We start from the raw sequence: 27,027 nt of genomic DNA on the forward strand, positions 1-27,027 counted from the left end.
GATTCACCTCTGTAAAGACTAAGATTTTATCCATGAGTGTCATCTTAGCAATTACTAATTATTTGAAGCCCATCTGAAAAGTACATTTTACAGTAATAAATGTTCTACATGCAGTTCAGTACAAAGATCAAAACACCCCTTTTTTACTTCATTGCCTGCCTCTTCTGGCAGATTGGGATAGAGGGAGGGAATAGACAGTATAGCACAAATGGATTCTGCAGGCATCTGTCTACTGCAGGATCCAGATGCCAAAATGGAAAATAGCTTCAGCACACCAGGCTTCTCAGCCAGCTTAACTGATAGTTGCTGAGATAACAATTTAGAAGTTGCCCCTGAGTCTAGCACATGGTGATCCAGCTGATGAGCTATCTAGGCACCTGACCCTGGTGATATAACTTTTATTCAATTTACCTTCAGTTCAGAGGAACTGGTGCATTCTCTTCCACTTATTGCATAAGGCACTGCAAGAATCCTTTAGTAAAATCTCCCAATGGGTCCTTTTATGGAAGGGTAACATAAAATGTTTCCGCGTGGTTATATTTGTTTTTTTTCTGGTGTTGACCCTTGATCTGATCTTGGAAGGTTTCTGTTTCAACTACAATCTATATGTCAGAGAAAGCGAAGATCCTTAAAGATGATGGTATTGAAGCTGCAAGGCAAGTAGGAAAGAACAAAAATGTCCAAATAGTGGAAATAGGCTTGGCAACAACTTTGAGGCCTAATAGAGCCTAGAAGGCCTAATCAGTTAGCATAAAGCCTAAATACTTAGCATGAGCGCTTGACCTAAGGTTCTAAGATGTAGCAGTATGTATCTTGTGATAAACAAGTAAACCACCCAGGAACAGATTAAGTTTAAAATAATAGATTTGTAGGGGGTTTTTGGTATCTCTAACCAAGGAGCAAAACCGCATTTATGTATCAAAACACCATTGTGAAACGTACATATGCAGATAGCCTAGGACAATAGTTGGATCCCTAATTACGGTCCCATGGAATAACAAACATGGGTAAGGGGCCGAGACCAAGTCAAAAATTATCTCAGATATGAGAGGAGTTATGCACAGAAAGTAGGGTTATAAAAGCTTGGCAGCCCAACCCCTGGTTGGTTAAACCAGGATGAGAAGATGGTGGAAACTGAATGTCACATCCACTAATGGTGCTGCTCCACTTACTATTCCTGTGGGTTTCCAAAAGTATGCACAAGATATTGGGAATACTCTTGCTGTACGCATCTATCGTCTCTGTCTTTGCTCTTATACTGGGCTGTATTTTGACATTAAATAATGCCTGCATGTCCTTATGTACACGAGTCACCAATCTCATTATATATTATAAATTTTACATAGCCACATGAATAAAGAACCTGTTATTAGGGACATGTATTTTGTGCCCCAAATCCATCAAAAGGCTATATTGGATCTAAGCATTCTTCTTCAGTCAGCCTCATTCAAGTATATTATCTATGACCTTCAAAACACAATTCCAAATACTAGAGGCTAAGTTTTAGCTTAGAGATGGTTATCTGGGGTGTAAGTCAGCAAGAAATATGGCCCACAATGTGCACCATAGCCCTCCAAAACATGAAACCCCTATTTTAAAATGTAAACACATTTAGGTCCCTGTGATTAGATGTCAGGCTTTAGGAACTTGAATTGATATCCAGAGCTATTCTGCTGACTCATTTTAGCACTCCAATCAGGTTGGTCTCATTAGCGCCAACTCAGATGTATTAAAGGCCGAGAATCCCTCTCTGATGGAAGAGAGATCTAAAAAAAGAAGGATAGGAGAACTCCTGTGAATAAGCCAGTTCAAGAGGTAGTTCAGGCTACGGTTTATATTTGTAACTCCAGTCCCGTCTCAGGGTTCTGTTACTTAAGAATACCGGCAAAACCCAGGAAGGAGAGAATTTTGAACCGAACCCAAAATTTTCATTTTAATTAAAATAAAAATGTAGAGAGACTAATCTAGCCTTGAAGGGTGGCAATGAGACTTTTCCCACAAAATCAATATTTTCCTGTGGAAAATTTCAATTTTGTGGCAACTGCATTTTTCATCATAAAGTCATTCTGACTGAAAATTCATGACCAACATTACTGCAAACAGTGATGTCTCTTCAGATAGACAGCTAGCATCTAATATAATATAGTATTAATGGGGATTTAATGACAGACTAAGTAATTATAATGCCAGAAGCTTGTTTCAGTCAGGCTAAGTAGTGGCAATCCAAGCAAATCATTCTGCCATTAACGTAAAAGGGCAGTGCTATTTACAATGATTTGTTAAGGTCTTTGCCCTAAGCAAAAAGAACAACACTTCACAGTAACACGAATAGCAGCAAGCTGGCAGGGCCATGAGGAAAGTGAGAGCGTGTGTTTGGGGGGGTTGAGCAGAGGGGAAGAGATGCAAGAGTGCCAAGGACTGGCAGAAGTATACTTCTCACTATTTATGTTTCAAGACACACAAAAAGGCCCCTCTGTGTATAGATTGCAGGGAAGGGCACAGCATTTCAGGGAATTTTTCATCAAGCCTCCACTCTTCCTGATTTGGCTGGTGCCCTAATTGAACATGCCAAAACTATAGGAGGTGGTTCTTACAGAATTTGTGGCCTGACTGGAGACCACCTTACTGACCCAAGTAGTCCTGTTGATCTCAATGGAACTGAGTGAATGAGGTGAGCAGGATTTGGTCCCTGATTCAGAAGTACCAGACATCCTTCACAAACCACATCAATTTTCATAGACTCAAGAGGGCTAGATAATTTGGAGAGGGTTATGATAATCATTCCAGACTTCTGATTGCTGTTCAAGCCAACTCCTCCTCTAAGCCTTGCAATAAATGAGTAAGTCCTTAGCATTTACATAGCATTTTACACGTTCCAAGTGCTGTACAAACATTAAGCTAATTCTAACTACATTCTAACTACTGAGTCAACATTATAATCCTCAAATCAGACATAGAAGGTTAAATGGCTTGATCGGGGAAAAAGACCAAATTAGCCCCAAGAGCTGCTGCTCATAATCCATTGTTTAGTCTACATTGCCTTTTTTGAAATTTGCCCAAACCTAAATACCCCTCTCTGTATAATAAAGATGAATAATGTTTACGATGAGATTTTTACATAGTTGAGTAGGGATGGAAAGCTATAGGCCTCAGTCTGTGCGGTGACTATACTGACATCTGTATCTTCCATATTTGAAAACTAAGAACTTTAAAGCCTTTTAAAAAAGAAAGTTCTGTAAAGAAAAGAGAGAAAAATTCTCCCACAATCACACTGGAGGGAAAGCATCAGTGAAAAATTCTCCCCTAGCCTCTTGGTTACTTCCAAAGAACAACTGACCTCTTCCCTTTTAACTAATTCAATTCTATATACACATGTACTATTTGACTATTCTACCTGAACATTGAGTTTTATTTTAAAAATAAAATGCATACATTTAAAAGTAAAAGTAGGCTAGTAAGCATTTCATACATTCACTACTCTCTGTAAAATGCCCACCTCCGTAACGTCTTCTTACATCATGTTCCTTTTTCATCCCCTAGCTTCAAGTCTGTCCTGTGACCTCAATAGCTCATGTTTAAATGTATAACTGTTTGTTCAAATACTTCTATGATGTCACACCTCAATCTTTTTCTCACGCGACTAAACAATGCCCAACTTGTCCATCATTCCTCATAAATTCCCCCATTCCATTTAGAATGCCCAGATCTGCATTCTTGGCACACTCAGAATTTCCAATGGCTTTCTAAAAAGGTCTATTCTAGTATAACCAGAAATTACAGGCTTGATACAGAAGTCAATGGTGAATTTCTATGGCCCGTGTTATGCAGTAAATCAGCCTAGGTGATCACTTACGGTCTTAAAAATCTATGAGTCATTAGAAGTAATTGGTGTTCAGTGAATGCAACATTAGACCCTTGATCTTAAACTATAAAAACTTTCTTCAAACAAGGGTACCAAAACTGAATTAAAAATAAATTATGCTCTCTGACTCCTATGAAATATGAGATTAACTTTTGAAGCTGTGGGTCTGGGCTCTTAGATCTTCTATATAAAGAGTCAGTTCAGGATTTTGACATTTCAATGAAAAACAGGGAAACATTTTGAATAGCTTTCATGAAAAACATATCATTTCCCATCTAGTTCCTCTATTTTCTGTATGACTGAAGTGCAAAATGCTTTCTGAAATATTGCTTGAGAAATATGCAGAGACATTTTCCCACCTTGAGACTCGTCATATTGTTGGTTGGTTTATTTTGATCTTACAAATCACTCTAGTCTCATGCTCCAGTTGCAACACATGGTTTAAAACACAAAACTTACCGCAGGACCTTCATATATGAGACAAATCAATAAAATAAACAGAATTAAACCTGTTGCAGGCTCAACTTCACAGGTGATTCATGCAACATATTCTGAAGGCCATCAAATGAGAGTTCTAAAGGGAAGGATGGATATTGGAGAATTCCCTGCCACCAGCCCCACCAGCTTATAATAGGAGCAGGATGTTGGCTTCAGTGTCTTGGATGATCACAGCTGCTGAAATATTACAATTCCTTTCGTAATTAGGACCCAAATTGTTTACATCTGCACTGATCAAAGCCAACACATTAAACTTCACTCAGAAATCAACAGGTAGCACATGAGGATCACAGAGCTCTAATATGATGTGCTCTTGGCAAGTAACGTGGCTTAATAAACAGATTGCCACATTCTCCATTAGCTGCAATCTCTGAATGATTTTGAGATGCAGAGCCAAATATGTAATCATGAAGGAATGCATAATCATGGCAAGGTCTGCATCGGAAAGAACAGGAAATTCAAATACTGAAGCTAGTATTCACCTCAGCGTGTTCAGTGTACCCATGTCAATAAAATATATATTTGTTCTCCTGCTTCTTTTCCAGCTTTTATCTTATGGGTCAGATTGTGCCCAGCCCCTATGTGGGTGTACAAAGGAGACAGAGGTTGCCAGAAGCTTCTCCTCCACCACTTGTCCCTGATATGCCAGGGTTGGGCATGCTGGGAGACCTTATGTTCAGAGCGGGCAAAGATTCCACATGGAAATTGGAAGCGGGGGAAGGCAGTGGCCATGCCTTTGAACTGGCCAGTGAAGCTGCCTGGGTGTAGAGGGTGTGGATGCTGCTGTTAGAGCTGAGCAGAATTTTTTGACGAATTAATTTATTCACTGAAAAGCGCGGCTTTGGTCAATGCAAAACTATTCACGAATTTGACACATCTGCCAATAGTTTTGGCCCCCACAATAATTAAATAAAAACCACGCTAGACAAAACAGCCAGAGGAGGGGGCAGTGTGCCATTTATAACTTTTAGCCCTGTGGCCAGGGCACTCACCCATGGGAGACCGGGGGTTCAGGTCCCCCTTCAGCCTGGTGTGAAGTAGGGCTTTGAAGTGGGGTCTCCAACCTCACAAAAGTATGTGTCCTAACCACTGGGCTAAAAGCTTTAAGGCAGGGGTTCTCAAACTTGGGGTTGGGACCCCTCAGTGGGTCGCAAGGTTATTACATGGAGGGTCACGAGCGGTCAGCCTCCACCCCAAACCCCACTTTGCCTCCAGCATTTATAATGGTGTGAAATATATAAAAAAGTGTTTTTAATTTATGGGGGGGGGGGTCGCATTCAGAGGCTTGCTATGTGAAAGGGGTCACCAGTACAAAAGTTTGAGAACCACTGCTCTAAGGGGAGCAGCTACATTGTGAATCTAGCCCTTTCAAAATGCCCAGAAACAAAGGTGTTTTTGGGTCAACCCACAATGAACGTTGTCAATTCACTGAAAAACTGCAAATTTTTCAATTTCAGTTTTGACCCAAACCAATTTTTTTCCTCTGGAACGGTCAGGAAACCGAAAAACAAGTTATTCACCCAGCTCTAGCTGCAGTAACTCCCCCTAGAGCTCCCATGGTCTGAAGAAGCTCTACGCTGCCCCCAGTGCAGGCTCCTGCCAAGAAGGCATATTAGAGCCATAAAGATCAATTTTAAAGCAATCTGTTGCACTGGATTCATTTCTTGCCTAGGATTAATGATGCAGCCCATGCTGTCAGTTTGAGGGTAGGTCTGAAATGCAAGCCTGCCAGAAATCTCTCGCCCCCTTCTTCTGGTCATCAAATCAGATTACCAAATCTGGCCATAGCCCTGCCAAACACGATTGCAAATGTAGCACAAAAATTACCCAAACCCATAGTTACTCTCCTCCCACCATTGTTCTTGTTTAAAAGAGAAGTTTGATTATATCAGGCAAATATTTGTCTTTGTGTAATAGCTTCCCTCAACCTTATAAAAATTTGCTGTCTCCTAGAATTTAGCTGAGGAGGGTGCTTTTATATAACATGTCACTGCTCTGCCCAAATTCAAGTGCAACATAAGGCACTTGATTATACTAAACGGTGAGCAACATTATTATAAGCAGTAACCGTTATATAACCAATTATGCAGTTGCAATTTTTCTGTTGAATCAAGAAGCTTTAAATTCAAAGCAGTGGGAATTGCAATACCCCATCTTTGATAAGCCTTTAGTTATGCACGGATTATTAAATTTCTGTGGCCTTGAGATTTCTAGAAATAGAGCAAAGAAGTCTACATCTAAATACTGGCTCATTCTTCTTGTTGATTCAGTTATAAAGCTTCTGTCTTTGCAGAGCTGTTCAGACTGTTCTAACTACACACACTGCAAAATATATGCAATCTGCAGGTTTTCTTGTGATAAAACTAGCTAGCGATAAAACACACTCTGCTGTTTCCAGCTCTGGCCTGCCTCTACACAGATGCTTAATATTTAGTAAATACAGATTTATTTATTTTTAAAAAAACAGACTGAATTATAAGCTAGAGGCTTTTGATAGCCTTTCTTCCATGTCCTTTTAAATAAGGTAATGATGACTCAACAAGCCAGGAGTCATCAGGAAAATGCTGAATTCATGACTGTCTGCTCTTTTCTAAAAACACAGCAGCAGGCACATAAAAAGACGCAATCCCTTAAAGGAAGTGGTTTATTACTATGTTGTTCAACAGTAATTGATCATTCTCCGTTTATAGTGCTTACATTCCTCCCACCACTCGTTTGAGAAAGGAAAGTATGGTTATACCCCACTTACAAATTTGGAAACTGAGGCACAAGATGGGAAACTGATTTATTTCACATCATTCATTGGCAGAGCAGGAATTGTAACATAGGAGTTCCTACCTCTCAATCTTAAGATTGTTCCCAATAATGCAGCAAATTGTTATCCCATGCAAAGCGGGGCAATTCCATGAAAATCTGTTCTATGAATATTTGCTCAAATAAAATCATTTAATTTGCTTGGCTGCATTTTTACTTCTTGCGTGTTCACTTTCTGTACGTTTTCTAGATAACGAGTTTGGGGGCATAAGTGTTTGCAAGAACAAAGGATTTTAAGCAAGTATTTGCCAACAGTAAGTGCTGCAGTAGGCGTTCCTAGTCTCTGTTTGCCAGAAGCTGGGAATGGGTGGTGGGGATGGATCACGTGACGATTACCTGTTCTGTTCAGTCCCTCTGAAGCACCTCGCACTGTCCACTATTGGAAGACAGGATACTGGGCTAGATGGACCATTGGTCTGACCCAGTATGGCTGTTCTTATGCACTCAGATGTGGAGTAGTCACACCAGAAACTTGATTATTAAGAGAGTTAATCAGAAAACACAAACACTAACATGTTAACTTTATGCTGAATCAGAGCTAACCAATACAGCTCAAATACTCTCAAAGACCTGCTCAATAGTTCTATAGAAAGAACAATTTTTTAATTATAGTCGTTTTCAAAAAGGGCAGGTTGTGGCACGAAAAACTGGCTACTTGGAACTAAATTCTCCTCCTAGATCTTCCCAGCACTACTTGAAGCTGGTATGTGACTTTCTCACTGATGTCACAGAAAATTCCAATCCACACACACTGGGAAAGCAGAAGGCTGAAGCGGTGTATTGCCGTGAGATTGAGAGAATATTGCCTTTATTATTCTGTGCCTCACACAGAGCAGATATGTTTACTGAGTAAGCCTGATGCTGCAGTCTTCACTCATACAAGCCTCCCAGGTCCAAATCCTACCAACCTTCCTCAACAAAACCCCCACTGGCCTCAGGTAAAGTTTTGCTGAGGATCAAAATATTGGGGAATCACGTGGGCGTTACCTAGCCACAAAGGCTTTAGGGCAAGCCGTAAGGAGAATATATTAAGAGGCACATCTGGGAAGTAATAACATATTACTGGATCCCAATTTTCAAAATAGAGCACACACCCTATTAATATTTTCCTGGCAGTAGGAGTCTCAGGCACAGTACCAGATGCAAACGGGACAGATGCCCTATCTAAAAGTAGATTTCATTCCTCTGGCCACATTGTAGGCCAGCACACCAAATGCGAGTATGATGTCTTTCCAGCATCAACATTCAGCTCATTGGAAGCTCCACAGTGTTACACGCAGCTCTGGAATGACCTCTGACCTGATCACATGACCTGCTGCCTTCTGAATTGTCATCATCTTGATTCCCTTTGACTCTACAAAATGTATCTTAAAGTTACTTGGGAGTGTCGCATGGCACTGAACCAACTCTTTCCGTGTGCAAGTCTACATGAGTTGTCTAGTATCAGAAAGGTCCAACCCCACAGAATATATCTATCTATGGCCTTCTTGGCCTTCGCTTTACTCCAATTGTCTCTATCTTGCTTGCTTTTAATCCAGGAAGTTGCACTATTACTTGGGAAACTGCCATCCCTCTACCACTCTCACATGATGTTAGGAACATGCATTGCTTACATAGCATTCTAGGGATCTAGTAATAGCCCTGTATTACGGAGGGGGAAGCTCAGGAAGGGAAGCTAAGTGACTTAGCAGGATCTGCCTTATCCAGAGAACTAGATGCCTTATATGGAAGGCCAAAAAGATTTAAAAAAAAGATAAAAAAAAAACTAGAACTAGGGTGACCTGATGTCCCGATTTTATAGGCACAGTCCCGATATTTCGGGCTGTGTCTTATATAGGTGCCAATTACCCCCCAACCCCGTCCCGATTTTTAACCCTTGCTATCTGGTCACCCTATCCAGAAGAGAGAGTTTTCTAACTGGCATTGGTGGAAAAAGTGGAACGTCTCATTCCCCCCACCCCCAGGAATCCAGAACAGAAGCTGTCGCCCAAGAAGATTGTAAAGTAGAGCAGTTATTAGGCTATTCTGAGTAAAAAGGCTCCCAGAAACCAGGAAGCTGAGCTACAATAACTCATGCTGATTTATGTCATGTTAACTCCCTCTCCTTTCTTTAACGGAGGTTCTTCTGGTTAGAGCTATTACACTTCAGTTCTCATGAGGCAGCTTTGATCATTTCAGAAAAATGAAAGAAATTGCTGCAGAATCTGGACACCTATTCCAAATAAAAGAAAGTATTAAATTGCATTATATCAAGTTCTATCACTCTTGGGAAATACAGGAATATTTCCTCTGTAGCTGAAGACAGTTTGGGGACCAGAGAGCACTGATTTTCAGAATTGAACGTGCTGTAAAATGTTCAATTTCCGAATAATGCATGCGACTTCCCCTGTATCAAAGCATGATGGAAAAACATCTGACTCTGTTAAGGTTACATCACGATACAAGCCATTTACGTAGAACATATAGTCAGAGAGGACGGGTTGTACATGGCATTCTTATTCTAGATCAACCCAGCAGCTTCTATTGTACTATGTTATATAGGACTTTGAAAGGCAAGAGAAGCACAAAAGGTCAGGTTATGAAATTAAGCCTAATGTGAATGACTTTCCCAATATACTTTACAACGATCTATTCTCACAGTCCTTGTAGAGGTTATCTAGGGCCAGAAAACAGTTTTGCTTATACAGTCTTTTGTACTTCAAATTCCAGCAGTCTACCCAGGTGGTTTAAGAATCTCTGATTTAGATAAGATTCAGAAGAGATCAGTGCTGTTCAAATGGGCAATTGCTTATGAAAAGCAATTTAGCAACAAATTAAAATAACCCTCCTCAACCAGACCAGGTATTAGCCAAAAGTATTAGTGTTGGATATACTGCATTTTATACATGCAGAGTTGCTACTTCTCTCATTGTGACAGATCATATTAGAATAGATCAATCAACAACATGGATCACCAGCTACAGAACCTCAACCAGTCACCAGAAAAATGTAGCATCTAACTTCCAATAATTTTTACTATCTCCCAAATACATCCACATACCATACTTGAAAATGGCTGAAGATATTTTTGTATGGCAACTCATTTCTATTATCATCATCTAGTAATACGTTCTCAATTTCTTTTTCATAATGGTGTGACCTTTAGTGTTATCTGGGAAGAACTTCCAGATTCGTAAGTGATAAGAAAACCAGAGAGAGAGTCTTAAGAAACAAGAGTAAGACAAAAAGTCACACAGAAGCTGCAATAGTTAACCTATAGCTTGTGTATGGAATGGGTCTTAACAGGGCTAGGGTGGCCTTCAGCTTCCTGTGGTTTAGAATTACACTTATACATCCAGTTAACAGGAATTATAAACCTCAAGATGTTGTTTGAACCTGTCTAGTGTGATTAGCTACCTAATCAGAGGGCTTGTCTTCACTACTGCACTAAATTGGCGCGGCTGCAATCGATGCAGTGGCATCGATTTAGCGGGTCTAGTGAAGACATGCTCAATCGATGGGAGAGCACTCTCCCATCAATTTCTGCACTCCACCTCAACGAGAGGTGGAAGCAATATCAGAGGGAGAGCGTCTCCCGTCAACATAGCATAGTGTGGACCCCACGGTAAGTAGATCTAAGCTACGTTGATTTGAGTTATGCTACTAACATAACTCAAATTGCGTAATTTAGATCGACCATTGCCTGTAGTGTAGGAAAGCCCACAGTCTGATTGATATGATGGAGAGACCAGTCTGCCAAGATAGCAACCATAACAGTAGCCAGTAGGATCACTGGATACTGACCTTTGTCATGTGACAGAGATATAAACCTTTCTGAACCCCGACTCGTGTCATGTTACTGGAGCCAGGAAGTAATGACCAGTCTCCAATTAGCATTTCTCTGTCTCACACCTTTATTACAGCAACCATCTCAAAGAGATAAACTACTGCAAGCATAAAAAAAAAAAATCTTGTAGAGGTGCTGAGCACTCTCAGTGCTTATTGGTTCACAGGAAGCACCTAGCACTTCGTAGGATCAGGCCTAGAGCAACAGAATAGTTATTCATAATAGGTGAAGAGGTGATCACCACACCAGATTAATTTTCAATTTAATTTTACAACAACAAGCATTCCCCCCCGCCACACACACACACACACTTTTTTTTTTTTTGGCGCCATTCACGATGCTTTTCTGGTTCATTTGCACCAGATTTGAAAACAGTTTTGCCTTCAAGTAGAGAATATACTATTTTACTTGCAAAAACTGTACAGAGCCAAGTCCTGGTAATGAGAGGTAGGAAGGGATGGTCAGTCCATAATCCTGCAAATAAAGAACATTGAAGACGTACTCTTTGGCCAGAATTAGCAAGGCTTCCCCCTGCTCCAGCACAGGGCTTCCCAGGCACAAAACTGGTTCAACTGGCAGGAGCAGAAAGATGGCTGCAGCCTCCCATCCACTGAGAGGTTCAGAGAGCCCCCAGCACTGAGCCTACAAAGGTACAGCATTGGCCAGGAAGGCAATGTAGCCCGGGAGAACAGAAGACACTTTGTCAGGTCCCACTTCAGGAAATCATACCGATTCAAGAGAACACTCAAGCACCTATCTAAACTTTAAGCATGAGCTTAAGTCATAACTACATGTCCCCGTTTGTCAGTTTAATAGGCAAATACTCTTGTAATCACCTATAAGAACATAAAAATGGCCATACTGGGTCAGACCAAAGGTCCGTCTAGCCCAGCATCCTGTCTTCCGACAGTGAGCAATGCCAGGTGCCCCAGAGGGAATGAACAGAACAGGTAATCATCAAGTGATCCATCCCCTGTCACCCATTCCCAGCTTCTGGCAAAGAGAGGCTAGGAACACGATCCCTGCCCATCCTGGCTTATAGCCATTGATGGACCTATCCTCCATGAGCTTATCTAGTTCTTTTTTGAACCCTGTTATATATAGTCTTGCCTTCATAACATCCTCTGGCAAGGAGTTCCACACGTTGACTGCTGAAGTCTCATTAAAGTCCCCCAATAAGACTAATGTACATGCTTAAGGGATGTCCTAATCAGTGATGGACTTGAGCATGTGCTTATGTGCTTTCCTGGATGAGGGCCCCAGGGCATCCCCACAGCAGCCTCTTCAGGTGGAACAGAAACTCCAGTAAATGACACCCCCAGTATCTGCCTCTCTCAGGTAGATTCCCCCTAGAGTGCAGAGCTAGGCAAGCACCGGGGAATGGCAAATACATCCTTCCCATTTCAGCTTCCCAGCCGTCTAGGACGCTGGGTATTAGTCACACTTTTCTCCTACATGGACAGCAGCAAACAGGCCTGATGTGTTTCCACTACTAAAGTGACCCAACTTTATCCTACACCTTTCAGTAGCTAACTCAAGTTGGCTGTTTTGAGGCCCCTCTTTCCATATTTCACCTATTAAAATGCTATACCAAAACCACAGACGATCCAACACTATGAATGTGAATTAAGTGTGCGCATGCTGATATTCATAATCCAGTTAAAATGAATTATTAAACTGCTGAAATAAAATTAAGTTATATATTTCTTGCTGGCCCTACAGGCTTCACTCTGTCTTACATTATACAAGCCTATAAAATATTGAAAGAGACCATGTCTACACAATTACACATAATTCAGTTGAGAGGAATATAGCGGTAAATGAAATAAATCAGGTTGGCTCTTTTGTCTGTGCAGAACTCATATTAAAAATATATTTAAAATCAAATACTACAGTTACTTTTCACTAAGAAAAATGACTAGGTTCTCTCCCCAGCAGGAAATGAACAGCTCCCATTAAAGTCAATGGAAACTGCTCGTGGCTTGCAGAGGACTGGGGTTGGCTGTGAACAGGACTGGCCTTACCATGAGGCGAACTGAGGCAGCCGCCTCAGGTGCCAGACTGTGTGTGTGGGGGGCGGGGGGCACCACTAGGACCCAGAGTGTAGAAAATTGTGTCTGCTGCTGGTGCACATGTATTCTCTCTGCTCTAGATGCACAGAGATGGTGGAGTGCTGTGCTGGAGGAAGGAGGGCACAAGAGACATAACAGGCAGGCAGGAGAAAAGGTGAGAGGGAATAACAGAAAGCAGCAGGAGCTGCAGGGAGAGAAAGGAGGAGGAGCCTCTTATGTACCTCTCTAGCACCCCCAGCAGTCTGGACTGATTAACACCAGCTTCTCAGGGAGCTTCCTGTTTCCTGCTGCTTCCCTGAACCCACTTGAGGAGAACAGGCAGTCAGCTGAAGTAGTAGGAGCCAGTTAGGCCCTTAAGATGCTGATATCTTCCCTCACTCAGGCCCTGCTACCAGCCTGCTTATTTGTCCCCTTCAATTGAGTGTTGAGAGCCACTATAGCTGGCTCAGAACAGCCGTCATGAGTGAAAGAAGAAAACGCCCCTCTGGGGCAGCATTCAGAAAAAGAAAGAAAGCAAAGGAAGCTTTTCTATCTAAGCAGGAAGGAGCTCTCCTGAGATACATAGACACAAATGTTCACGGCGAGTCTTCCAGCCCCAGTGAGGATGTGAGTGGTGAGGAGATGCCTGATCTTCCAGTTAGTCAGAGTGCAGGTGACCTGGCAGCTACTGCAGCATCCATATCTCCATCTCAAATGGATGTAACCATGCACATTCCTGAAGTGTAGATCAGAGAAGAGTGTGGTGGAGGCTGAAGAAACAGCTGCTGCTGAGTTTAGTTCCTCAAGTCTAGATGATCCAGGACTGTGGACCCACTTGAGCAGTAACCTGAGGGACTTCCTTGTACTGCATGGGCCACAGCAAGTGAAAAACTTCATGTTCCCCAAAGACAATGAAAATAGAAGTGTCCATCCAACACATTACTGGCATCAAATCCCCAATGGTGACAAAGTGGAGAGGTCATGGCTTATGTACTCAAAAACCCAGAATGCTGCATACCGTTTTTGTTGCAAACTCTTCCAGTCTAATGTTCCAGCCACATTGGGTTCTACAAGAACAAAGGACTGGAAAAATCTGGCTAGAAATCGGGCATGCCATGAGAAGGCAGCAAATCACCAGAGAGCATTCCATAGGTGGAAAGTGCTTGAGATAAGACTAAGGTTAAAGGCCACCACAGATGATCAGCATCAAGAGAAGATTGCATCAGTCTCTCTTTACTGGCAAAATGTTCTGAAAAGGCTCATTGCCATTGTGAGAATGCTTGCTACCCAAAACCTAGCACTGCGTGGCACTTCAGATCAACTGTATGTGCCAAACAATGGAAACTTCCTTAAAATTGTGGAGCTGATGGCTGAGTTTGATGCTGTACTCCAGGAGCATCTAAGAAGAGTAACCACCCAAGAAATGTACACACACACCCCTACCTTGGAAAAACAATTCAAGATGAGATCATACAGTTACTGGCAACAAAAGTCAAACAGAAGATTGTGGCAGATCTGAAGTCAGCAAGATATTACTCTGTTATTCTGGACTGCACACCTGACATCAGCCATATGGAACAAATGACTTTAATGGTGCGTTTTGTAACAACAACAGAACCTAGTGAAAATGTCCCTGCAATGGTGACTGTCAGAGAGCATTTTCTAGAATTTATAGACATTGATGATACTGCAGGAGCTGGTATGACAAATGCACTTCTTAAAAAGCTGGAAGATACGGGAATTGCGATAGCTGACATGAGAGGCCAGGGCTACGATAATGGTGCCAACATGAGAGGAAAGAACAGAGGAGTGCAGATACAGATCCGAGAGTTAAACTCTCGAGCTTTTTTTGTCCCATGCAGTTCTCATTCATTGAACTTGGTGGTCAGTGATGCAGCATCAGCTTCTAGTGAGGCTGCTGAATTTTTTAATGTAATTCAAAGCATCTCTGTATTTTTCTCTGCATCAACTCATCGATGGCAAATTTTGAAGCAACATCTGGGAACATCCTCTCTGACACTGAAACCACTGAGTGCCACACAATTGGAAAGTCGAGTGGAGGTGATAAAGCCTATCAACTACCAAATTGGGAAGATAGATGATGCCATAGTTGCCATTATGGAGGATAATGCCATGACAGGAACTGTTCGTGGGAGAACAGTGGCAGAGGGAAATGGAATCACCAGAAACATACATAACTTCAAATTTCTGTGTGGCTTAGTGTTGTGGCATGACATACTGTTTGAAATAAATGTTGTAAGCAAGAGACTCCAAGGTGTTGACCTTGATATATCTGGAGCAATGGAAAAACTGGACAAAGCAAAGTCATACCTACAGTCTTACCAGTCAGATGAGGGATTTCAAAACGTTCTGAAGAGAGTGTACAGAAGTTGGCAGAGGAACTTCACACTGAAGCTATTTTCCCACCCATTCAAGAATACAAGAGTCACCGAAGAAGACGACATTTTGATTACGAGGCATGGGATAATCCCATAAGAGACCCCAAACAACAATTTAAAATTGAATTCTTCAACCAGGTGCTAGATTGTGCAATACAGTCAGTTGAAGAACGTTTCATGGAGCTCAAGGAACACAGCAGTATAGTTGGGATGCTGTATGATATTCCAAAACTATACCAGAAGAAGAGCTATACCAGCAATGCAGGGCACTAGAGACAGTGTTGACACACGATGACATGTGTGATATTGATGCGAGTGATTCAGGTGATGAACTGAAAGCCCTTTCAAGATACATTTCAGCAGGATCAACTCCAAAGGCTGTTCTGGAATATATGTGCACAAATAAGATGACCACCCTCTTTCCAAATGCTTTTGTTGCTCTGCGCATACTTCTAACACTTCCTGGGTAACAGTTGCCAGTGGAGAACGTAGCTTCTCCAAGCTGAAGTTAATAAAAACACATCTATGCTCCACAATGACACAGGAGAGGCTGGTCGGCCTTGCAACCATCTCAATAGAGCAGGGTTTCTCAAACAGGGGTCGCCGCTTGTGTAGGGAAAGCCCCTGGCGAGCCAGGCCAGTTTGTTTTAAGTTAGTTCTCTTTTAATGGGGTAGATAGCAGAGCAGTACCATGAGAGGAATAGAACAGGAAGAAGGCAGAATTGAGAGCTTTCAAAGTTTTGGCCCAAGCGAGGGGACATGGGGACGTCATTTCAGCTCCCCGCCTCAGGTGCCAAAATGTTGTGGGCCGGCCCTGGGGCCTATGATATTTATGTAGTTATTTTGGACACAATATTTGTCCTTATTTCGTCTCCAAGAAAAGCTTCTTTGCACGATTTAAGCATTTGTCATCTTCCACCCCAAAAGTGGTTTCATTTCAGTGGTGGGTCATATGGTTCCTGAATATAGTTTGCAAAGCACTGAGATGTTGACTGTGCCCCAGGAGCAGTGTAGGAAAGAGGCATTTTTCTCTCCCTTCTCCCCACTTCCACTAGCATAGCTGCATTGGTGGACTTGTCTCTGCTCATTTCCTGCCTAGGATCAGGGGAGGAAGTAGTGGTCATGTAGCACCAGCTTACACTTGCATGCTTGGGCCTAAGATTCTGGGTAGCCGCACATAAGTGTAATGGGGGGGCGGGGCAGGGAGTCCAAGCAATAATAGAGCCCTACTAAGTATATGTTATGTAATTATATCATGCTGGAGATGCCTGTCCGTTGCTTTCTGGACTTATAACCAGACTGAGTTGAACACTTTTTCTAATCTCAATCAGCACTTGGAGCTCACTTCTGCATGGTGCCAAGTGCCCTCAACTTTCCCTGACACCAGGGGGAACCAAGAGCACTCAGCACCTTCCAGGAGGAAGCCCTTAGGCTATATTTTGTGCATCACTGAGTATGAAATGCAAGCTATGAACTGTATGGCACTTGATAAGCAGCATATTATGCAAATTGAAAAGCAACACAATTTATTTCAATCCCTGATAAGAGCATACACCAAGACGCAGTTGCCCAATTAAGTCATTTGTGTCTCGGAATTTCAGTAACTGTTGAAACCTTTTTCAGAGATTTTCGAAGTTGTCTTTTCAACTCTTCCTTGAGATGGGGAACTTTCTATTAGCTAAAGATACTACTAAAATATACCATTTTTAATTCATACAGTTATTCTAATCTTATTAGAAAGGCTGCTATCTCCTGAGTGGCTTATAAAGTCTCAGAGTGTACTATAAATACAAGACAGCTTCCATTTGGCATTGTGCTTTGTTATGTAGAGTAGAAAAGTATAATCTGTTTCGTTAGCTTCTTAAGGTTATGTATTTCTATTTGTGCTTATCTCAAAGCGCATTATATACATAAACACACACCAAACTATCAAAACAGCCAACAAATCATAAACAGACCTACTTAAAAAGAGCCACGCACCGTATATTCTTATCAGTGGGGACTCCTCATCACAATTCTCTGACCATCCTTCATCTTGTTCCCTAACCCCCTCCAATTACAACTTGGAAGAACAAATGAGCCTTGCAGGCAAAGACAGGAATTCAATTCCAGAGCTAAGGACGCTTTGTGGAGGAGCTCCAGCTGTCAACCCTCTTCTGATTATGCCAGGAGGTTGTAAGGTCAGGTGACTCAGACACGGCAACTTCCGTGGCATTACATGGAAAGAGATGGTGCCTCAGATAGAAACAAACCGCTTAGGCATTTCTGGGTGAATAGAAACACCTCAGATGGCATCTGGAAAACAGCTGATAGCTTGTACAGAGCATGGCTCACAGGTGTTCCTTGCTTTCTGCAAGAAACACTTTGTAACAAACAAACTGACAAGCTATGCTAGCTGAAATTTCCAGTTGGTTTGATAGGGCAGCACCTGGCAGAGCGCATGTCAGCAATCTAATCAGAAGGTTGCATAGCTTCATTTCTGAGAGAAGACACCATCTTTTTGCTTGGCAGATATGAAAAAATGCAAATGGAGGCTGGGTGTCATCAGCATACTGAGGACACCAAAATCCATATTTTTACTAGTTTCTGTAGGTACTCTGTATATAAGTTAGATAAGAGGGTAACAAAGCAGAACCCTTGTCTACTGTCAATCAATTGAGGGTTTAGTGTGTTTGTGTTTCTTTTGGTTTTGCTTTAAGAGGGATTTTACTTTTTAGTTACCTAGGTGTCCTTTATCCTCTCCAAAATCACTTCTGTACTTTTCCATCTTGGTTTGTGAGAGCGGAGGTATTTTTTTCCCAGTGTATTCCCTCTCCCCACTTTCTGTTGCATGTAGTACATTGCAGTATATTATTGTTAACCACATGGACTTTTATTAGTGCTCTTAGATATTCTGGTACTTAAGTAAGCTGGCGTTTGTTCAATACTTCCTCTGCCATACACATGACTGATCTTTGCAGATTGCCTCTTTTCTCTGGCTCAGAATGTGACTTGCTAGTACTAGCCTGTGATTTTCTTGTTTCTGATATAATGGTCAATCTGATATGCAGTTCTTTGTTTCTCCAATAAGTGGCACTTGTTGCACACCATGTCAAATGCAGTTTTTGGTGTCTGCGGTGTCCCAGGCTATAGGGGGCCTGCAGGATAGAACAGTGATCTCTAGCAAAAGATTGGCTTTAGGTCTTCCTTTGCGGCTAACTTTTAAAAATTTTGACTACACTGATTGGCATAATGCAGTTATTCCTACCATAAACAATTTGTTTGTTTTTGTTAAACGTTTATTATGTTTGGATATCAACAGTTATTAAATAATTAGAAGACACCCATCACCATAGTAACTCAAGGGGGAGAAGGCGAACCCTAGTGTATTTTGAGAAATACATTTTTGTTTTTAATCGACACCTTGTGAAGTGTGCCCAGATACAGCAGGGATGAGCATCACGGCGTAGACTAAGAACAAAATACGAGGCTCCTTTCCTCCCCCAACCCCACCATAACAACTTTAACAAACAAATTGAGAAAACCTAGACTGTAGGTTGAATATAAAGGATTCCAGAATGAGAGGTAGGTGGACAAAAAGATGGGATGCCCAGAAACTTTTTGGACTCAGACATATTTCCAGTAGATGATTTCCAGGGGAATGGGCCTACTACTAAGAATTCCCTGAGTCAGACTCTCTCAAGCTGCACTTGTGAGACAGAAAGGTGAATTATTACAGACTAGAACTGCTAGCATGGAGGGTCAGAAGGGAAGAGGGCAATAATCTCTGAGGTAATCTCTGACCCAAACTCTCTAGGGCTGTGTGAACAGTAATCATGCCAAAAATAACAAAAACATGCAGCAAAAGCTTCATGAAGGTAGACCAGGAGGGAGGCGAAATTGAGAGCAAGCATGAGGTAGCAGTGAGGATAAGAGGGTCTTGGATTCAAGAAGGAAGTAGGAATTTGGCTGCAGGAAGGGAAGTAGATGTAGATAGTGTACTAGGAGAAAACAAATCGACAGTCATTGGACAGAACAGAGGGACAATGGGACAAGAGCAGAAAGCCGAACATGAAGAGCCTGATTCTTCACTGCCCTTCCATATGTGCAAAATGAACACAAAACAAGAAATCAGAATGGCAACGTTCCCCCCACCCCACCTCTACACAAGGTACTAGGACGTGGAGAACAAGGCCCAAAGAGAATAAGCCCATAAACAATATAAAAACCCCTGCAAGATAGTCCCCAAAAATAAGGGCAATTGATACAGCTGAATTCATTCTATTTTTCATTCCTTTCAAGTTCCCTGAGAATGGTGCTCTTGTGTTTTCCTTGAGTGTCCACGTCTTACATCAATAGAGATGTTTTGCATTTCACGGAGGAATTGCATTGAAAAGTGAAGCAACAAAACAAGAGCCGAATTTTGCAGCTCCTCACTTGTGTAAGCATTGCTTCTTCCCAAGAGAAGCTCCCTTGACATCCAGGGAATTGCTCGAATGAGTGTGGGTTTTTAGGATCAGATCCTAACTGGTTCACGTTAAAAAATAACTACACAACACAAAATGGAAATGGGATCTTTAACAATCTAGCCGTCAGAACAATTTTGTTCCCTCTCCTGAAGCTTCCGTTATGTATATTTTGCTGAAGTTGGATGTTTCAGCGTGGTGACTTTTTCAGTATAATTGTCTGCAGAGAATTCGTCCTTCACTTTATTAAACCGGGAAAGATATTTATAGAATAAAGTTTTACTTCAAGCCCTGTCACATACTATATATTGATGATGCATCAAAAGTACAGTAGTGAATTTGAAATGTATGGAAATTGTCTTTCAGAGCCATTTGACCCCTAACAGAACAGACAGAGGATGGGCTGGACAATGATACCTTTTGGAACTGAAACAAAGAGAAAGGAATTTTAATCCAACTCATTCCATTTTATCTTCTATTTAAAAGCACCCTGGGAAGAAGTTAAAGACACCCCTGAAGGTGATACAGGATATATATATATAGATATCTATCTATCTATCTATCTATCTCAGGCCATCAAAGAGTTTACATATTACATAACCTGCAAGGGACCTCCTGGCTCATCAGGTCCAGTCCCCTGGTGTCATACACAACCCGGTTATATAATCCGGTTCACAAATTTACCAAGCTCCATCTTAAAACTAGTTGTGTGGTTTGCCACCCCCCCCCCCAAACTACTCCTGTGCTCCAGAATCTCATTCCTCTGATGGTTGCAAACCTTCTAACCTTTATTGCAGTATGCAAACTGCAGTCCTTAGACAACAATAAACACTTGAGACCCCAAGTCTTTTCACAGCAGACAATTTGCACAATGCATACTCCAGCCACAATAAGAAATCTGTGACACAAAAAAACCTGCTCTATGCCTTTGATTTAAGTTCCTCATATGGAAATTATTTAATTATTATTTTTGAATGAAGATCTACTCAGTTTTGGCCATATTGTTCTACATAGAAAGACAATGAACAATTCTACATCCACAAGCAGGATCATTCACCTGTGGAAACTGGTGGGCAGTTACCCTAGCCAGAGAAGACAAATAGAGTTGAAAGCATTAGCCATTTTAAGGGCCTTTCCTTAGGACTCGCTTTATGAACCACAAGACGGTCACAAAACAAAAGCAAGTCAACCAAAAAAATCACCGGGCAATGAACCCCCGAGACTTTCCCCATGTTAGCCAACCAAGAGAGGAGAAGACACATCTTTCCCTTTAGGCTTGCTTTTACCCAGCTTCTACTTTCACAGATCCAAAGGCCAGAAGGGACCATTGTGATCAGCTAGTCTGACCTCCCGTATAGCACAGGCTATAGAATTTCCCCAAAATAATTCCTAGAGCAGATCTTTCAGAAAAACATCCAAACTTAATTTTAAAATTGCCAGCGTTAGAGAATCCACCATGACCCTTGATAAACTGTTCCAGTGGTTAATTATGCTCACTGTTAAAAGTCCATGCCTTTTTTCCAGTCTGAATTTCTCTAGTTTCAACTTCCAGCCATTTTATACGCTACCCCTGTCAGGAGCCTGTTAACCTTTTACAAGCTTCAGCCTCTTTACCTTCTCACAAACTAGAAATGCGCCTTTGTAGCATTTTAAACAGAAGGCCTAGAAGGTGGAAAGATATTTAACATGATCTTTCCAACACGATCTTTTAGGTTTTGGGAACTTAATACCCTTCTTTGCTTTGGGGGTCCCCTTTGGTGACATTCTAACAGGGCTAAATTGACTCTGGACCCTACCGCTGTCTGTTTCAAATTTTACATAGACATGGGTTACCTAGGGAGGTGGTGGAATCTCCTTCCTTAGAGGTTTTTAAGGTCAGGCTTGACAAAGCCCTGGCTGGGATGATTTAGTTGGGGATTGGTCCTGCTTTGAGCAGGGGGTTGGACTAGATGACCTCCTGAGGTCCCTTCCAACCCTGATATTCTAGGATGCTATAGGCTTGCCAAATATTGAAAATACAGTAAATGCAAGAATTAAACAGCATGAGCTGTAGAACATAGGTAATTGAGAATAACATATGTTTTAGAGATTCCTGTTGGCTAGCAGAAACTGGAAACAATCAAACAGCAAAACATCGTTGCTACTAGTGTTCTAGTCTGTATCGGTCTAGTTTGAGTCTAGCTTTGTCCACAGAATTTCTGGAAGCTTCTTAAGCGGGTTGATTTGATCTCCAAAAATGAATCATGCCAAAATAACCAAGTGGGTGCTAAGCAAATCTTCAATAGATAAAACACTGTGTAGGGTGCAGCACTCTAGAGCATACAACAACACACACCATTTCTGCACACTTGCAGTGCCAGAATCAGAAAAACATCAGTCTGAGTGTGCAATCTAATGATCGTCCATTCAAATAAATGCATTGGTGCGGTAGCTGAAATGAGGACAAATATCAATAAATACCTCTCTTTTCCCATCGCTGTTTCTTTAGCCAAAATGAATACAGATCTAAAGGTGGGCTTCATTTTACTTTATAAGCATTCCACTTGTGTGGTGTCATGGTATAGTGAACACTGTAATTAAAAGCTTGAAAAACATATCTTTCATAAGCAAAACAGTTTCCTTTCATTTCACTAACAGCTTGTCAAAAAATTCCCCTGTGAAGGACAAGGGGGTGATATGTGATCATTTAAGAATGCTGTTCTGTATTATTTATGACTAATGTATGTCACCAGGTTATGGTAATATTTACTGAATGATTATATGGGGTTATTGGAATGCTTACTGCATGCATATGTTGATTTGCTTTAATAGCGGGGCTGTGAGGAAACTAGCTGGAAGGCCACACAATACCGCTAAATAAGTAATCTCCTGGTAACTACATCAAGGTGATTATGATTAAAAGTGAATATCCCACTTCCTTGGCTTCAGCCTGGATTTACACAGCTGTCTTGCCGAGGCTGGGAACAGACAGATTTAAAGGTTAAAAAGTGACGCACTCAAGGGGAGAGGTAGTTGTCAGAGGCTGTTCATGAAGACCAGACACAGGCTGTGCAAGGTGGTCTGAAGCAGCCGGGCCTTCCAATGCTTCCAGGGGTTGGTAAGCTTTAGGCAAGACAGATGCATACAGACGGTTTTATGGTTTTAAATCTTTTCCCCCTCCTCTGCTTTACTGTTCCTACTGTTAAGCTTAAACAGTACTTAGCTCTCTTAAAATGAGCTGGCCATCGTATTCACTGCTGGTCAAAGCTCCCAAAAGGAAGACTTGCAGGACCAAAGCCAGTCGGACCTGCTGAGAAATAACAGTGGCACTCAGGGACTGTAACCCAGAGATCCTATTGAAAAGTAGGAGAATTACAGAATTCCACCTTGAAAGAGGTGAGTGCACAGGGGCGCACCTGAAGGGGTGCACTCAGACACACCAGAAAGGGGTCAAAAACACAGCTAGCCCTGTAACCATGACATCCCTGTTTTGGACTGAATTATTTTCCCATGTTTTATGAAAATTCCTTCTCCTGTTCAGTTTTGCACACGGCAAAAAAAAAAAAAAAAAAAAATGTTTTCCCACCATTAAACATCATATAGTCCAATTCATTGGCATGACTTAATGTAACATCACAGGTGAACATTTAAATGCACGCAATTCAGAGTTACCACTAAGCAACCTTGTGCCATCAGGATTTATTTTGGGGCAAGGATCATATTTTCGTTCTGCATTTCTACAAAACCTCACACAATGGGGTCCTCATCCAAGGCTAGGACCCCACAGTGTTACCACTGTACAATTATTAGTTTGTATGACTTTATATGCGGTTAATTCTTGGCCATATTGTAGATGTGCAATGTGGCCAAGTTATGGTTGGTGTGGGAAACGTTATGTCGAACTCCCCAACGTTGATGCATTTGAATTCTCAGCCATAGTATTGTACTAGCTTAGATTTATGAACATTTGAAAGGGGAACATATGAGTCAAGTACAGGAATTAGCAAACAACTGTACATGAATTTTGTGCTCGCTGTACTTGGCAAATCCTACATTTCTGGTGAGTATAAATGCTGCGGAAAGTGCTCAGAACTATTTATCCGTTATCCCTCAATATTAGCTCAACAGCGATACCAAAGCGTTAAAAATAATGATACATACTATTTTACATAACTTGTGATTCAGAAAGAGCTCAAAGTGTATTACAGATCCTGGACTCAATCCTAGAAGCAGTTGGGCTCTGATCCCATGCCCTGAAGTCACTGGAAAAAACACTCATGACTCCAACAGGCTTTGGATCAGGCCCTCAGTGTGTGAAACTCCCATTAGCTTCCATGGACGTTCTGCTCATGGGCAGCTTGGGCCTTGTATACTATACAGTACATAGTACACCAATATACACAGTACATAACGCAACACCATTTGCCTCTGGGGAGAAGAGCTGCAACTAGATAACAGACAACAGCATGCCTTATTCTTGTTAGCGACTGATGTCCAGGCAAAGCAACCCATCCTCAAATCTCATTAGACCAGCAACCCAACAACACATAAGGCAAGCAAGATTATAAACTGTACTTGTACCATTTTTCAGACTGTCCACTCTTCCAGATAGGGATTGTGTCTTGCTCTGTTTGGAAAGCACCTAACATATGGTGGGTAATACCATATTTAAACAAACAAACAAACACACACCTTTTTATATCCCACAAACACCAATTTTACCAACTGAAATATTGGTTAAGAACTGTGTGTTCCTACCCAGAGCTTGGTACACTTGGCTGGCAGATACAATGCCGCTTTCACAGCTAGCACCTCCATCAACATACGAGAAAAGAGAGCATTTAAAGCTTACTGTTTTTCAGTCACAGCATAAATGCTAAGTAACACTGTTCAGTAGCAGCCACTGCAGGGGCGATTATAACAAGTGTTCCCACTCCTTGGTTCACAAGATGGGGCATCACTGTCAGTGCATAGGAGGAAGCAAACACTATTAACCTAGTAGCTTTGTCGATGACTACAGCAGGATAGAGAGCTAGACACATTCAGATTTAAAAAACAGAAACGAATCCAAGAAGAGAGGATGACATAATATTCTAAGAATATGCTCCATATATAAACAGTATTTTACAGGGTAAGTTTGTAGTGATCTGGAATTTTCAGACACTTCAGTCAATGCTGTTTGATCACTAACAGATCTATACAGCTACCTAACTAGAGAAAACACTAGCTATCTAGTATTTCAAATAAGTCATATGCAATAGACAATTATAAAAGGAAACCCAAATGATGACTTCTGGCATCACCATTGTTTATTGTGTTTCCTTCCTATGCCATAATCAATAAGGAAGAGACGTCTCTAGATCACGTCTGCGGGTTCCTCACTACCCCAGCAGCCTAGCCAGTACAGATTAAAAGGCACCTGGACAGGAAGAGCAGCTTTAATTTGCAACTGCAGACCTGTGTGTTCTGCTTTTATTTCTTTCTAGAAGATTATTGATGGCTCAGAAGAACATTTTAGTTTGAACTTATTCTCATAGTAGCAACTCAGTCAGCTATGGCAAATGCACCACCAGAAGGCAAAAGATAACTGCTGTCATCAGAGCTTGATCCTGTTTACACATGTCTATACACGATAAGAACTCTTACACCTTAAAAGAATGTCGGCTTTTGCTGAATCTGTCAGACACACGTATTACAAGAGCTGCAGCGCACTTTACTGAATCATTTTCAGCCTTTCATATTTGTACTTCACCCTAACAAGGTGAGTCTAGAAGAATGCCAAGCACTGGTACTTCTATAGCCATTCACCTTCAGAGGAATGTGCCACCCCAGGACACAGTTAGCCAAACTTCACCCCTCAGGGCACTACAGTGGGGTTGCTTTCATTAACTTGGACGATGCCACATCCAGTCTATACACTCTGGAGCACACCAGGCCCCAGAATAGGGGGAGGATAATGGGGAGTGGCAGGAATGAGACCAGCAGAAGCATTGACGAGCACCGTCGCTGCTGAATGGAGGGGTTGCAGGATTTCTAGACCCCGGATATATGTGAGGGAACTGAGCTGGTTTATCTTATCTGAACCCTATGGAAGTCAGACGGGAGGAGCGAGTACACGCTACCCTTGAAAATCTGGGTGGAGGCAAGGTTTCTGCTTCCCGAGAACACTGGGAGGAAGAAGGGAACTGCAGCCTGGAAGGTCCCTCTCCCCACAGAATGGCAACACTGATTTGGGGGCAGACAAAGAAGAATAAACCCCAGCTGAGTCTTCAAGCTTCCTGAAGATCCCTAGACCACACTCATTACTCTCTCTCTCTCTCTCTCTCTCTCAAGAGTCCAATCTTCAACAAAAAGGTCCTTTTGAACCTCATGTTCCGATTTCAAAACGAAGCCTGTAACCATCCATGAGGATTCACACATTTTGCAGGTTTCATTATCAAAGTTTAGTCCAGCTCCAAGTGCAGGCTAGTGCCAGTGATCTCCATGGTCTACTCCTGTCTAGCAGAGATGGGGACAGCTGCAAACATCTCTGTTAATGCAGGCTCCTGCCAAGTTGCCAAAGGGACCTTCATATTGGCAACATTCTGGTACCCCTGCCCAAGACCGACGGTGGAGGGAGGAATCAGCTCTGGCACGCTTTCCCAAGGAGAATGGAAAAACCACATTCATCCGCCTCTCTTTACAAACAGAAGGCTGTGGGGAATCCTGTAATAGTTTTAGTAACCTTGATCATAAAAACATTCAGCTGCTTCAGGGTTAAACCCGACCCAAATAGTCTGAATTTCCTCAACAGAGCCGTAGCGTTTAATTGACTTCCACTTCTAATGCAGGCGCCGCCTCCAACTCTGCTTTTGGTTCTGTAGGTTGCACATTAGTATCAGTCCAGTAACTCCAATGGCATTTGTCTTCTCACACTGCTACAATTTAGGACTTTTAGGCCTGTTCTGAGCAATGGCAGTGAAGGCTTTTAAAATACTATTGATATCGAAAGCACCGAGATTCAATGATAACTTTAAAATAAGTAGGTTAGTCATCAGTTCCTTTGGCTTTTGAAATATCGTGCTAAATTCCCTACATATATCACAGTGTGAGGAGTAATAAGCATAACAGTTTCAGTCTGTGTCTCATTGCCACACTTAAAGTTACAGTGTAT

Source organism: Emys orbicularis, chromosome 9 (genome assembly GCF_028017835.1).
Source record: "Emys orbicularis isolate rEmyOrb1 chromosome 9, rEmyOrb1.hap1, whole genome shotgun sequence".
NCBI lineage: Eukaryota > Metazoa > Chordata > Testudines > Emydidae > Emys > Emys orbicularis.